Source organism: Hyaena hyaena, unplaced genomic scaffold (genome assembly GCF_003009895.1).
Source record: "Hyaena hyaena isolate Hyena2069 unplaced genomic scaffold, ASM300989v1 scaffold_490, whole genome shotgun sequence".
NCBI classification, from domain to species: Eukaryota; Metazoa; Chordata; class Mammalia; order Carnivora; family Hyaenidae; genus Hyaena; species Hyaena hyaena.
In genome coordinates, this window is record NW_024081123.1 from 1,290,624 (window position 1) to 1,305,443 (window position 14,820).

Genomic DNA, 14,820 nt, shown 5'->3' on the forward strand with positions numbered 1-14,820 from the left:
GAGAGAGGGAGAGAGGGAGAGAGGGAGAGAGAGAGAGAGAGAGAGAGAGAGAGAGAGAGAGAGAGAGAGAGAATCCCAAGCAGGCTCCACGCTGTCATTGAAGAGCCCAATGTGGGGCTTGACCTCACAACTGTGAGATCATGACCAGAGCCAAAATCAAGACAGTCAGACACTTATCTGACTGAGCCACCCAGGTGCCCCTCTACAAAGAAATTTAAAAAATGTTTTTAATCAAATGCCATTTCTGCATAGTCAATATAAAATAAAATAGTCATATGTTTTAATTTTGATGTGCTATATACTGTTTTATATAACAGTAGATTTTCAAATATTGAAACAACCCTACATGCCTGGAATAGTTGTGATCATGGTGCACTTAAAACTACACTGCATGATTCTCTCTGATACTATTTCATCCATGACTTATGTATCTTAGTCACAGGTGAAATTAGTCTATAGTTTTATGATGTTATCTTTGTCAGGCTTTAGTATCAGGCTTTAAGCCTGAGATTGGTTTTTTTTTTCCTTTTATGTTATTGAAAAAAAATCTGGGTAAAATGACTGACAATGTTCACATTGTTTACCAAGCAGTCATCATCAGTATGTGTTTAGAAAACCTGGCATGGCAATCTCTGTAAATAGTTTTTTACCCACTATTCTAGGTCATCTCTATGTAATTTTAAACTCTGGAAAAGCAATCTGTCAATCCATATTAGCACTATAAAAAACAGACAGTTCTGTTGTTTCTATAGTGAAGTGCATTTCTCTGTAGTATGCATTATCAGAACATAAAGGGCAGCACAATATTATTTTAATGGTAGCTCAGTCTCCTAAAGTCCATTTTAGGTGACACAGATTAACTGTTATTATTTTTAACAAGACCTCAACTTAATTGTATTTACTTTCAGGCTCTGTATTCACCTGGGCATCTATATTGGGGTAGGTTTAGGAATCTAAATGAATAAATTAATAATAAACAAACACAATTTGGGGGGCTTAGGTGGTTCAGTAGGTTGAGGATACAGAGTTGAGCCCCAAATCAGGCTCTGCATGGAGACTGCTTGAGATTCTCTCTCTCCCTCCCCCTTCTCTCCTCTGCTTGCACACTCTAAGATAAAATAAAATAAAAATAAATATAAATTATTTTGAATTTCAGATTTGCAGAAAATTAGCAAAGCTGTACACCTTTTGTCTAACTTCTGTTTTTAAAATTTTTAAATGTTTTATTTATTTCTGAGAGAGAGACAGCGTGAGCAGGGGAGGGTCAGAGAGAGAGGGAGATACAGAATCCAAAGCAGGCTCCAGGCTCTGAGCTGTCAGCACAGAGCCCGACGTGGGGCTCAAACCCACAAACCGCGAAATCATGACCTGAGCCGAAGTTGGACGCTCAACTGAATGAGCCACTTAGGCACCCCTAACATTCTACTCAACCATGGCACATTATCCAAACTAATAATTTAACACTAATACAAGACTACTAAGTTAGCCACAAAGCTTTATTTGGATTTCCTTAATTTTTTTCCACTAATGTCCTTTTTCTGTTCCAGGATACTACAAAGCATCCAGTCCTTTATTCTGTGAGTTTCTTGGTCTTTCCTTATTTTTTATGACCTTGAGAGTTTTAAAGAATATGGATTAGGCTGTTCTTTTTTGAGGGGGGGGGAGAGGGAGGGAGAGAGAGAGAGAGAGAGGGAGAGAGAGAGAATCTTAAGTAGGCTCCATGCTCCTTATGTGGGGCTCCATTCTACAACCCTGGGATTGATCCCATGACCCTGGATTCATGACCTGAGCTGAAATCAAGAGTTGGATGCTCAACAAACTGAGGCACCCAGGTGCCCAGAGAAGAAGGTTTTTATTTTTAAGCTAATAAATCATTTATATATTATAGTATTTGGCACATATGAGGGCTGACTTTCTTTTCCTAGAGGATTTATAACCTCAAGGTTTCAGTTACTTTATTCTCTTGACTTTGGTCACCAAGAGTCCTTAAGGAGATTCATTTGCTATTAATTCTACTTTTAGTTTATCTCTAAGGTTTTATTTCCAGCTAGCATCCAGCTATGTTTACAAGAATACAGATCAGAGGTCAGTAAATTATTGTGCACAGTCCAAATCTGGTATACTATCTGACTTTGTAAATAAAGTTTTATTAGGACATTGCTATGTTCATTCATTTTTTAAAATATTTTTTATTTATTTCTAGGAGAGAGAGAGAGACAGCGTGAGCAGGGGAGGGTCAGAGAGAGAGGGAGATAACAGACTCTGAAATTGGCTTCAGGCTCTGAGCTGGCAGTCAGCACAGAGCCGGGGGCGGGGCTCAAACCCACGAACTGCGAGATCATGACCTAAGCGAAAGTCGGACGCTTAACCGACTAAGCCACCCAGGTGCCCCACTATGTTCATTCATTTATGCACAGTTTATGACTGCTTTGACTCTACAAGATCACGTTGAGTAAATGCAACAATAACGTTAAGCCCACAAACTAAAAAAAAGAAAGAAAAAAAAAAAAAGGTAGTCTCCATGTTGGGCATGGAGCCCAATGCAGCGCTTGAACTCTCAACCATGAGATCAAGGCCTAAGCTGGTATCAAGAGCTGGACTCTGACTGAGCCACCCAGCTGCCCCACCACAAATATATTTATTCTTTATCCCCTTACAGAAAAAGTTTGCCAAACCCAGGTATAGATGAATGAAAAGATCTATGGCCTTTGGAAATTAATTGGAACAAAACTATTAATTAAATTACAAGCTGAGTTTGTATCTGCCTTTACTATTAGGTGAACTCAGTCAAAATGAGAACACTACCATCTACTTTGCAATCTTAATCAATGTATGTAAACAACTTCCCACAGTGGCAAGCTCTCAATGAACAGAGGCCATTACTATTCTTATTACCTTTATGAACAATAAAAACATTAAAGAAATTTTAAAAAGTAGGCTCTGTGCCCAATTTGGGGCTCAAACTCACAACCTGAGATCAAGAGTTGCCTGCTCTACCAACTGAGCCAGCCAGGTGCCCCCAAAACACTTAAATACTTTTTTTAAAAAAATGAATGTTTATTCATTTTGAGAGACAGTGAATGTGAGCAGGGGAGGGCAGAGAGAGAGGGGGCAGAGGATCCTAAAGGGCTCTGTGCGGACAACAGACCGCGGGGTTGGTGCCGACTGTGGGGCTTTAACTCATGAACCATGAGACTATGACCTGAGCCAAAGTCAGATGCTTAACCAATTAGGCCCCCCAGGCTCCCCACAAAAACATTTAAATTCTAATAATGCTGTTTCATATTGACTTACACTTCTCTGTATGTTCATGGTGGTTTCTATTTCTACCCACTACTGTTTTCAAGCCTAAACCACTACTTTTAAGCATTATCCTTTCTTCTGTACTGAAGAATTGCTCAAGTTTTTGTTCAATATGTTATCCCAAAATAAAACTTAATGTCAGAATGGGGCTTGAAATATCCTTACAGTTACATCCCAAAGGAAGTGAACATATTGAAATGATTCAAAAAAATATACCGTTTTAAGACAGACTAGAGTCCAAAATGCTCAGATGCACTGCTGTACTTCCTTTTTAGTGAAACTTTGTAAAAAACTTGGCAGTTCATCCATTTGGATCAGGATGGAGACAGGGATGTTGAGAGAAAGGGTTCTCATGAGACTGAAGAAACACACACACATTCACTGATATAACAAACGATTTCCAGTTAACATACAAGGAGCCAACAGCACTTCTCAATTGCGAAGGAATAACATAGCATATGTTTCTTTCTAGCCCTTTAAATCGATACTTAATATATTTTTCCTAATTTACCTTTATAAACATACACCTTCTAGAATGAAGAAATCATACAGTCTAGTGAGTACCACACACCAAATGAACTGAAAGAGAATGTCCATGTAGCTTGTGAGACACAAATCAGACACCACGGATCAAAATTATCCTTACCAAATGTCACTCTCTGTGCACATTTAACAGTTTTGTCTATGTTTTTGTCTATGTGTATAGTTCTAAAGGAAGTAACTCCTACTCCCATACATAAAAATGTATAACATATGTGAGTACAATCAGCTAATTCCACGCTCCCAACCTTGATGGCATCATTAATGCCAGCAATTAGTTCTGCATAAATTATGAGACTAACGTCCCAACCGATCTTGTGGTCACTGTCGGTGACGGGCGAAGACTCTCCTGAATAAATGCTCTTCCTTTGGCACTTGAGCCAAACAGTCTCCTCCGGTTCCCACAGATGTGATTTATTTGCATAATTTCTTTCCTTTTTTATTTTTTTAATAGCAAAAGAAACAATGCGTTCTGTCTAAGTGCTTCGGTATGTGTGCCTGGCTAACATTTCCAGTTTCAATGTTTCCTGAGAGGAAGTAATTCAAAGTGTGTTATCTAAACAACTCTAATAGGTCTCATCCAGGAAACTATCAGGGTTTTACTGTTCATAATACCTTTCGGAATTAATACCCCATGGTCAAGCAACATTTTAAAACACTAATGTAAAATTTTACACACATCCACACCCACAGACATCTCTGGCAACAGATAATCTGTTTCCTAAGAACGGTTGTTCTAAAGGTCAAACGCGTAACAGAGGTCAACACTTCACCTCTTGAAAAAACCTCAGGATAGATCTGACTGCTAGATCAAATAACTAATATTTGATTAATATTAGGTCATTTTCCCCAAAACATCAATTTTTGTACCTCTTTCTTTTGGGAAAAATGGCAGAAAATGAGGAACAGGCATGGAGAGTTAAGATAAATGTCAATCCTGAGTGTTTCTCCCTCTCCCCCTTTTTCTAAACAGGAAACAGGGCAAGGATGAGGAGTACATGGCAATGATTTAATTTGTGGTGGTACAGCAGAGGGCTCGCCAAATGGTAGTTCTTTAGACAAGGTCTCAAAACCTCAGATGACAAACGACAACATCAAGAACAACAAATTCTAAAACCACTGGGCTATCTTCAAACACTGACATAACTAACCTCCTACTCTTTCTTTTAACAAATAGGAAAACTAAGAAACGTTCTGAATGACTCTTGAAAATAAAGGACATCTGACTCATGGGAAAGAAAACATGCAATTAAAATTTTTTTCCTTACATCTGACAAAATTTAGGTTGAACAATAATCGATAATTTCTGATCTCTCTGGAATATAGCCAAGAAGAAGGCAGTGAGCTAAAGGCCTCTGAGCAGCCTAAAAGATGTGATGTTAATATTAGGGCTTATAGAAAAGCCTTGAAGGACCACCATATTTCATCATGCTTACTCCTCTATGATAAAAATTCCGTTCAAACTGGATACCAGCCCACAGCAGAAAAGAAGTGGAAATTAAAACTGGAAATGGGGGGGAAGGGGTCCCTGGTTGGCTCAGTCGGTTAAGGGTCTGACTTTGGCTCAGGTCATGATCTTGTGGTTTGTGGGTTTGAGTCCTGCATCAGGTTCTGGGCTGACAGCTCAGAGCCTGGAGCCTGTTTCAGATTCTGTGTCTCCCTAGCTCTCTGCCCCTCCCCTGTTTATGCTCTGTCTCTCGGTCTTAAAAATAAACTATTAAATAAAAAACCTGGAAATAGGGATGATTCATTAAGGCAAGTGTTCTAACCAATATAAGAGGCAACAAACAATGTGACTGAGACCAGAAAACCCAATTCTCAGGGTGTAAGGTCTCTCCGTTTAACGACAAAAGTCACACACACCTAAGGAGATGGAAAGAAGTTTAACTTTTGTTCAAGTGCTTCTCTTTAAGATGACAAAAACAGTATTATACATTTTAGGAAACTGAAATGAAATTATCGTTCTTTTTGGACAGAACTTTTGAACTTTCCCCCCCAAAGCTGGCTCATTAGAATTACTTGCCCTTGAAAGGTGCCAGAGAGGTAGGAAATGCCAGGGCGAATGAGCCCTATTCATTTTGAAAACTCGCAAGAAAACCCCACCTCTCTGGTTATTATAATCTGACAACATGTGGAGGAGATGTTTCTTCTGAATTGTCAAGACAGACACCAGGAATGGTATTTTAAGCCAGGGATGATGGTTACACCTGAACTACATGCTTACAACAACATGTACACCCACAAAACTCCCCAAAGAACGCTAACGTTTCAGTGCCGTGATTTTGTATCACTCCAGGACGACCACAGGATGGCTGACAAATGCAGAACAAAGGCTACTAGCAAGTTGTTTTTGCCTAAAAGGCAAAATGATCAGGAAGATGTCACAGAATAAAATAATTATGACACGAGTAGACTCACAAGCAGCCTAAAACCTCTCCATTAATGTATTTTCAAGGCCTTGTCTGTAGTTGTTCTTTTAAAATGAGTAAAAGAGAGTAACATGACATATGTTTCACTTGTTAACTACTTTATACATGGAAATAAGATACAGTCTAACTCGCTGGCAGAAGGGGAAGAGCTTTATTTCATCTTTTTCAGATGGCAGCTTTAAAAAGGGTAACTAATATGTTAAGATAAAAGGCACATGAATTGCCTCAAATCTATGAGCTGGGGGGAAAAAACCCCGGTGGATTCTCAGTAAGTTGGAAGCCTTGGGAAAATCCAAAGTTCAGCATCAAGTTGCAAGAATCACTCACGTTAAACTTTAGAATCCTTGCTTATTTATTCAGTGGTGCATTGAAGCCACTTCAGTGTATCTTTAACACTGCTTCAAGCAACAATGCAAGAGCCCAAACTGTTATGTAGGCTTGTTTCTCTGATAATTCTGGTTAATACTTAAAAAAATTCTGGGTTAATCCTTTACAGAAGTATTTTTGTGGTTGTTATTGTTCAAAAGGATTCACTTAGATACATGCTGCACTGATGCTGACAGTAAGTTAACTTGTAGGATTTTCTTTTTTAAATACTGGCATCAGGAAAGATCTAAAAACTTATACATAGAACACTCATAAAGCTGCCAAGTCCCATGTGTGAGACCATAGCTGTTTCCAAAGTACAAAACACAGGAAGATATGGCTAGGTAATAATTATTAGATCCCTTTGTTTAGATTTTTAAATAAGAAAATGAATTAATCGTGCAAGCTAGTGAGTCAACCTGAAAGGGTATTCTGCTCACAATTGTGAGTTTTATCTGAAATCCACAAATGGCATTCGGGGGGAGCACAAAGATGACCGGACTGAATCAGGAGACTGAGCTTTGCTGCTAAGTCGTTTTGTGGCTTTGTGCGAAGCAACGAAGTCAGCTAACATCTGTTTCTTGGTTTTTCTATTTGTTAAAAGGAGTAGGACTTGGTGTTTTTAAGGGCCTTTCCAGATCCAAAGTGTGATGATTATAAAAACTGTCTATAAACTTCCTAGTGCCGTGAGATTATTTATAATAATATTTATATTTTATCATTTTACTCTAGGTCATGTTTCTCAGTATTGAGAAACTCAGCTGTCATTTAAGTCTCTGCGTCTTACAGGATTTTTTTCCTTTTAAAAAAAGACAACGCTGCTATCCTTCTTCCCCCCATTAGGATGGCTCTGCTGCTAGACATTGTCACCTCTGCAGAAAACAGGTGCCAAACCAGTAATCATGAGTCGAGATGAAGGTGACAAGAACGTCGGCTCAGCTCTCTCCCCAGACCACATGGCGATGGCTCTGAAGAGATCTGTGCGGGCTGAGGTGGTGTCTAAGCTCTGGTTCTGACTGAAATCTCACAATTCCCCAGTGAGACATTTTCCCCAGTTGAGACAATGCAAACTTGTTATTTTGCCTCTGGGGAAATCTATGCTTGGAACAGCTGAAACCTTGGACCTCACTAGCTGGAATGAAAATAGCAACATTATAGCATCCAGATTAGGGTATTTGGACTCTCTCTGACTTGAGAGCACTAATTTTAATGGAGAAGGCTTTTGGGCGACGGCAGTGAAGCCAGAATGTCTCTTCCACACTTAGAGAGTGGCAAGTTACCCAATGCCAAATTGAAGGCTATCTTTTCTTCCCTCTGCTTATGTCTCAGTAAAGACAGAACTGAAATTAAGACTGAACTTGTTAGTCATTATTTTGATGGCATAAAGTATATGTGTGGGAAAATTTCTCATCATTATTGGGCTGAGTTCAAAAGGCTGGAAGACATTTGAAATAATTCACTGGGTACTGGCATAATAAGCTTCCAAAGAAGTATCTGAGGTGAAGGGGTATTTTGAAACAACAACAGTTACTATGTACTGAGTTTTTAATACAAAGTCCAGGGTACAAAGTACTAAATAAAGAGTGAGTGAAATAATCTGTGCTGGGAATTTTTTTTTTTTATGGGAAACTTAATTTTAGTATGATTTTATGTTCTGAATCAGAGGTTGGCAAACTTTTTCTTATAGGGCCAGACAGTAATAATTTTAGGCTTGTATGCCATATGGTCTCTGCTACAATTACTCAACTCTGCTGTTGTATCGTGGAAGCAGCCACAGAGGCTGAACATATATATGGACACAGTGGCTGTGTCCCAATAAAACTTTATTTGCAAAACAGGTGCCTTACTTGAAGGCTGTAGTTGGTGGTTTCCTATACTAGATGCTTACAAAGCACACTCCAATTTTACAAATAATGCAATAAATAGTGCATTATTTCACATAGTTCTCATGAAAAGTCTATGAGAAGGGTAGAATCACCCCCCCCCCGATTCTGTAGGTGATGACACCTGGACTGAAGGGGCCATGTGACCCTTCTGTGTTCATAGTCAATGCCTGGACTTGGGGTCTGAACTCAGCTCCAAATTCGGTGCCTGAGCTACTCTGCACAGTCCAATATGCTCTTTAGATCATGACAGCTAGTTTAAAGAAAGATGTATGCCTGGAAATTGTTGTATGGCTATTTTTCTTATTAAAAGGTAGAGGAATGAGCCTTAAGTTGGGATGGCCAATTGATATAGGGCATATTTTGACTGAAAAAAAAAATAACAGAGATTGTTGATGCATAACTAAAAGAAACAATAAAGAATATGTCTACTACAGTTAAAAACAAATATGCAGTAAAGCAGGTTAAAAGAAACAAAACTCTCACCTTGGGAACCAAAAACTGAATGGATAAAGGAAACAATGTGAAAAAGGCAGGTGATTGCTGTTTTAAAAATACTGAATGTCATGGGGCGCCTGGGTGGCTCAGTCGGTTAAGCGTCCAACTTCGGCTCAGGCCACGATCTCATGGCTTTTGAGTTTGAGCCCCGCGTCGGACTCTGTGTTGACAGCTCAGAGCCTGGATCGAGCCTGCTTCAGATTCTGTGTCTCCCTCTCTCTGGCCCTTCCCCAGCTCATGCTCTGTCTTTGTCTCTCTCTCTCTCAAAAATAAACAAACATGAAAAAAAATTTTTTTAAATACTGAATGTCATTAGATTTAGAGAGACTGGAGCCAGTGTACACAAATAATGAATAAGCAGGTTACCTGTCCACATAGTCTTTCATTTCCTTGACCGTAATTTTTTTTTTTTAAAGTTTATTTATTTTTCAGAGTGGATATGTGTGTGTGCGTTCAAATGGGAGAGGAGCAGAGAGAGAGGAAGGCAGAGGATCTGAAGTAGGTTCTGTGCTGATGGCAGAGAGCCCAATGTGGGGCTCAAACTCATGAACCGCAAGTTCATGACCTGAGCTGAAGCTGGATGCTTAACTGACTGAGTTACCCAGGTGCCCTTCATCTCCCCTTTTCTGTTCCTATCACCTTAGCTGGACGCTCAAATGGACATACTTAGGTTTGAAAAACTAGCTACTTCTGTCATTTCCTATTTGGTATTGCCACTTAAAGTTCAATTTCAAGTATTTTATTTATTATTTAAAGTTTATTTATTTATGAGAGTGAGAGAGAGTGTATGTGAGCAGGGGAGGGGCAGAGAGGGAGAGAGAAAATCCCAAGGAGGCTCCATGCTAAAAGCACAGGGTTCGAGCCCACAAACCATTAGATCATGACCTGAACCAAAATCAAGAGTTGGGTGTTCAACCTCCTGAGCCACATAGGTGCCCCCAATTTCAAGTATTTTATATTCTATCACCACTCCAATTTTGCATATCACTTTCTTAACCAGTTCAGAAATTCCTTAATCCCATGAGGACCTCTAGTTTCCATTGGCGTTATGCTTCTTGTATTTACAGTTTTATCCAGTGAGGAGTCTATGGCTCATCACTCTCTGTCACTCTAGGACGTACTTCATCCACACTTTTCTAATTTCTGTTACACTCACCCAGTACAGTCCCAGCTCTGATTAAACTAACACTCTGTCTACTCTGTATCTGCGTCTTGGAAGCCAAAGATGGCTGGAATAAAACCGTTGGTGTTAAGTAACCTCACTTGAAATTTATACCTTGACAAAACTCTGGGACCATGCTACTATACTTCCCTGGTAAACTTACTTTCTGGGTCTCTGAACTGAGTGTTATTTTCTTCCTGTCAAGGCTACCAAAGGCTACCATTTTGCTGGATTTAACAGTGAGCTCCCAGTCCTCTAATCCAATCACTAAGTAACATTTGACACTGTTGCCGCTTCCTTTTTGAAACACTTTTTGTCACTGGCTTCTGGAACATCCATCTACATGCTACCACCTTACTATCTTGTTGTTACTCCTTGCAATCTTTCCTGGACCTCAATGCTGGGGTGTTCCCGGGCTCAGTCCTTGGCCTCCTCTCTTCTTTATCTAGTCTCTAGATCAGAATTTCTTAGCTTTGGCACTACTGACATTTTGGGCTAGATCATTCTTTGATGTGGAGCTGTCCTATGCCTTGTAGGGTTTTTAGCAGCATCCCTATCCTCTACCTGTTAGAAGTCAGGAGCACTCACCTTTCCCAATCAAAACTGTATCTGACATTGTCAAATGTCCCTGGGAGGAAAAAAAATCACCCCTGATGTAGGTGAACTCAACTAGCCTTATGGCTTTAAAAGTCATTGAGGAACTTTTGAGCCACAAGTATATACTCCAAGCCATTCCTTGCCCCAAGCTCCAAACCTGTACATCCAGTTGTCTCCTTGATCCCTTTATCTGGAGGCAGTATTTGTACTTGTACATATATTGTCTGCCACTTCAACTGACCATAATCTCCAGTGTTTGCATATTTATTATTTATTCCCAGTGGCTAGACATGCAGGAAGTGCTCAAAATACATTTGCTGTTTAAAGAATTAAATATTTAATATATATTAATTCATTTCATGCGGCTAATCAATGATGAGGCAATCAGGCAGATAATTTCAAACATATCAAGGCATCTTTTGAAAACATTTAATTTTGGGGTGCCTGGGTGGCTCGGTCGGTTACGCGTCCAACTCTTTTTTATTTAAAAAAAGTTTTATTTATTTCTGAGAGAGAGAGAGATACAGCGTGAGCAAGGAAGGGTCAGAGAGAGAGAGATACAGAATCTGAAGCAGGCTCCAGGCACTGAGCTAGCTGTCAGCACAGAGCCTGAGGCGGGGCTCGAACCCATGAATCATGAGATCATGACCTGAGCCGAAGTCGGAGCTTAACCAACTGAGCCACCCAGGTGCACCACCCGTCCCCCCCACCCCTGCCCCGCCGCTTTTTTTCTAATTTTTTATTTCTGAGAGACAGAGAGAGAGAGAGAGAGACAGCATGTAAGTGTCCAACTCTTGACTTCAGCTCAGGTCGTGATATTATGGTCCTGAGTAGAGTCCCACATTGGGCTCCGCGCTGACACTGAAGAGCCTGCATGGAATTGTCTCTCTGTCCCACCCCCCAAAATAAGTAAATAAACTTTAAAAACAAATCTTAAAACAAAGACAATTTTATGATTAAAGGAATGGCTTATTTTTAATTTTTTAAAAGTAATCTCTATGCCTAACATGGAGCTCAGACTAACAATCCTGAGATCAAGAGTCACATACTCTACCAACTGAATCACACAGGAGCCCCAGGAATGGCTTAAATTTTTTAAAAACATTTATTTATTTTTGAGAGAGAGGGAGAGCATGAGCAGGAGATATGCAGAGAGAGAGGGAGACAGAGAATCCGAAACAGTCTCCAGGCTCTGAGCTATCAGCACAGAGCTTGATGTGGTGGGGGTGGGGGTGCTGAACTCACGAGCAGTGAGATCATGACGTGAGCCGAAGTTGAGTTGCTCAGTTGGACTGAGCCACCCAGATGCCCCAGGAATCGCTTAAATTTAAATAAATTTGTGCAGAGTACTAATCATGTCCATTCAATTTTTGTTAAAATTCTGCTACAATCTCGAAAGTAATAACACTACAGTTATTACTTTTTTTACCTCTATTCTACTCCATATTCTTATTATGTTTCATTTATATGTTATTATAAGTATGTATGACTATATATACAAACATTTCTATTTCTTTATTTAAAATAATAATTGTGTCTTTTGACTCTCAAGATGCCAGTTAGCCACCAATTCTTAACTGTAAGTCACTTCTTGAGCTGTTTATTTTCTTGGTGTAATGTATGCTGGATATGAAGTGGAGAGTAGAGGGTGAAGATTTGCAAGGAGGTCTGAATTATCACTTAAAAAATTGCTTTCTGGATAACATCTATATTTATATAATATTTAACATTATATATTTCATACTATTTATAACGATGTATTTATGAGTACATTGTACTGCTGCTATTTTTTAAAGTAATCTCTATACCCAACATGGGCTTTGAACTCATGACCCTGTGATCAAGAATTGCATACTCTACTGACTGAGCCAGCCAGGCATCCCTCTTGTACTCTTTTTTATTATTTTTCTCCCTCTCTCGGCAAAGTAGTAACCAGGCACACCATTTCCTTACCCCCACTTAGCTCTCACATTAAGTACTGTACACAGGCATATACACATTATGATCAGTTCTTAAAGACCATGACTTCCAACACTTTATTTTTGGGGGTCCAAGTAGTATCCAGACCTCTTTTCCACAAATCTCCTTGGTTTATTTACTTACTTGGGTGTTTATTCACTTAGCACACACAGACTTCTGTGTATTTCTTTGTGCAAATTTCCTGAGGTTCCTTGATCAATTCTTCTTTGAATATAATTGAATGATGTCTTAATGATTAATGGTGGATGGATATGATAGCATCTTAAAACTTTATAAGTAATAGACTAGAGGTATTAAATATTCATGTATGCAGAGCACAGGAACTCAGCCCAAGTCCAGGCAGCTCTGTGGATGCTGTGAGTTTGAATTCCATAGACTTACCCATTTGTCTGTGCCCATAACCTTTTTCTGGGGGCTTTACTAGAAAAACTGTGATAAAATATACACAACATAAAATTTATCATCTTAACCATTTTTAAGTGTACAGGTCAGTTGCGTTAAATAGATTCACACTGCTGTGCTGAATTTTTAAATGGCATCTCTATTACATATGTTTGAATAAACAGAGTCAATCATGGTATTCTGTAGAAAAAAAACCATCATACTGTATTGATTTCAGTATTATTCTTTCAATCATTGCTGATTTCATACAAATTCACACATAAAAAACAGCTGCTAGAGGCATTTAAAAAAATCTTTTACAAGAACAATATGCCACAAAAGACTGAATGTTAAATTTTAATACTTGAAAAAATCCTAAAAAAAATCAAAACAAATTTTTATGCTTGATTTCTCATGATTATCAGCAAATGCACTGCTTTCAGAAAAGAGCTTAAAAGTACTAACTTTCCTTTCTAAATATTTTTTTTCCCATTTAGGTAATTTTAAATGTAAGTGTTAAGGAAAGACTTAAATCTTATTGAGACAAGAATCAAATTGGATTTGATGAACTCCTGACCAATGAGTCTTGGTATGTTTAAAAATGAACATGTTCTCATAAATCTTCCATGTAAGTTCAACTTGGTTTGAAGATTCATAGACTGAGTTACTCAAAGACTTAAAAGTTATAAATATTTTTGAATACAAGCATGATTTAGCTCGTAACGAATTTAAAAGAACACAAAATTTACCAATTTTAATACTAAAGCCAAAGAAAGTAGACTAGCAGCTCTATTTTAGAATTAGAAGAATGACTTGGTTTAGCCGATCCAATGGGCAGAAGAACTGCTCCAATAAGGAGGCTGGTTTAGGCATTTCCCCTCTTGCCTGAGGAGTGTGGGTGGAATGACTCACCCACAGAGTCACTGCTGCATTCCTGGACTAAGATACCCTGCAGTCTGTTTTTCACATAGAGTGGATTTCTAACAAACGGGCATCTTGCCCCCAAATACTGAAATGTTTACAGAACATGACTTAGTTGGACTTCCTGCTGACATGAGGTTAATGCTTTCAATGTGAACACTTTCTAGAATGTTGTAGCAAATAGAATGTTATAGCAAACTTGTGTGTGTGTTTGAAGAAAATACAATGGATTTACAGGCAGTAAGGTTGGGCCTTGGTGGCAATGATTCTCTGGTTAGTCCCTCTTCAACAGTAAGTCTAATCAAAGGAGCTCGCTCATTATGCACCAGGGGACAGAGCTGTCCCTTTAAGGATGCAAAACAAACACAGCACAGTAAACATATTTGGTCTTTCTCTGATGACCGAACACCACAAATACATACTGGGTAATATTCTAGGTATCGATATTCCCTCTGTGTACTCATATAGATAGACTACAAAGAATGGAATGAATATAAGCTGATGTCAGTGCATGCTCTGGAAGTTTCTCTCTTTCTTTAAGTAAGTACTCAGTATCAGCGTTGTCATTTGCCTTTTGCTTGCTCCCACAAGTGGAGCATCCAGCCTCACACAAGAGCTGGCCAAACAACTGTTACATATTAGAGAATAAAGTCCAAATTAAAAAAAAAAAAATCTTTTGATCTGCCTTGACAGTTGTTCTAGCAAAAGATAATGTTAACATAATAACCTGTTGGAGAGTTAGGTCAATTACAACACATGC

The 14,820-nt window shown here is 38.9% G+C and overlaps 1 protein-coding gene across 2 annotated transcripts in view; it reads right to left on the bottom strand.

Moving 5' to 3' along the window:
- The window catches only part of GAREM1 (GRB2 associated regulator of MAPK1 subtype 1), a 193,774-nt gene that overhangs the window by 22,248 nt on the left and 156,706 nt on the right, over nt 1-14,820 (bottom strand). The gene's annotated exons all lie outside the window — the stretch shown is intronic.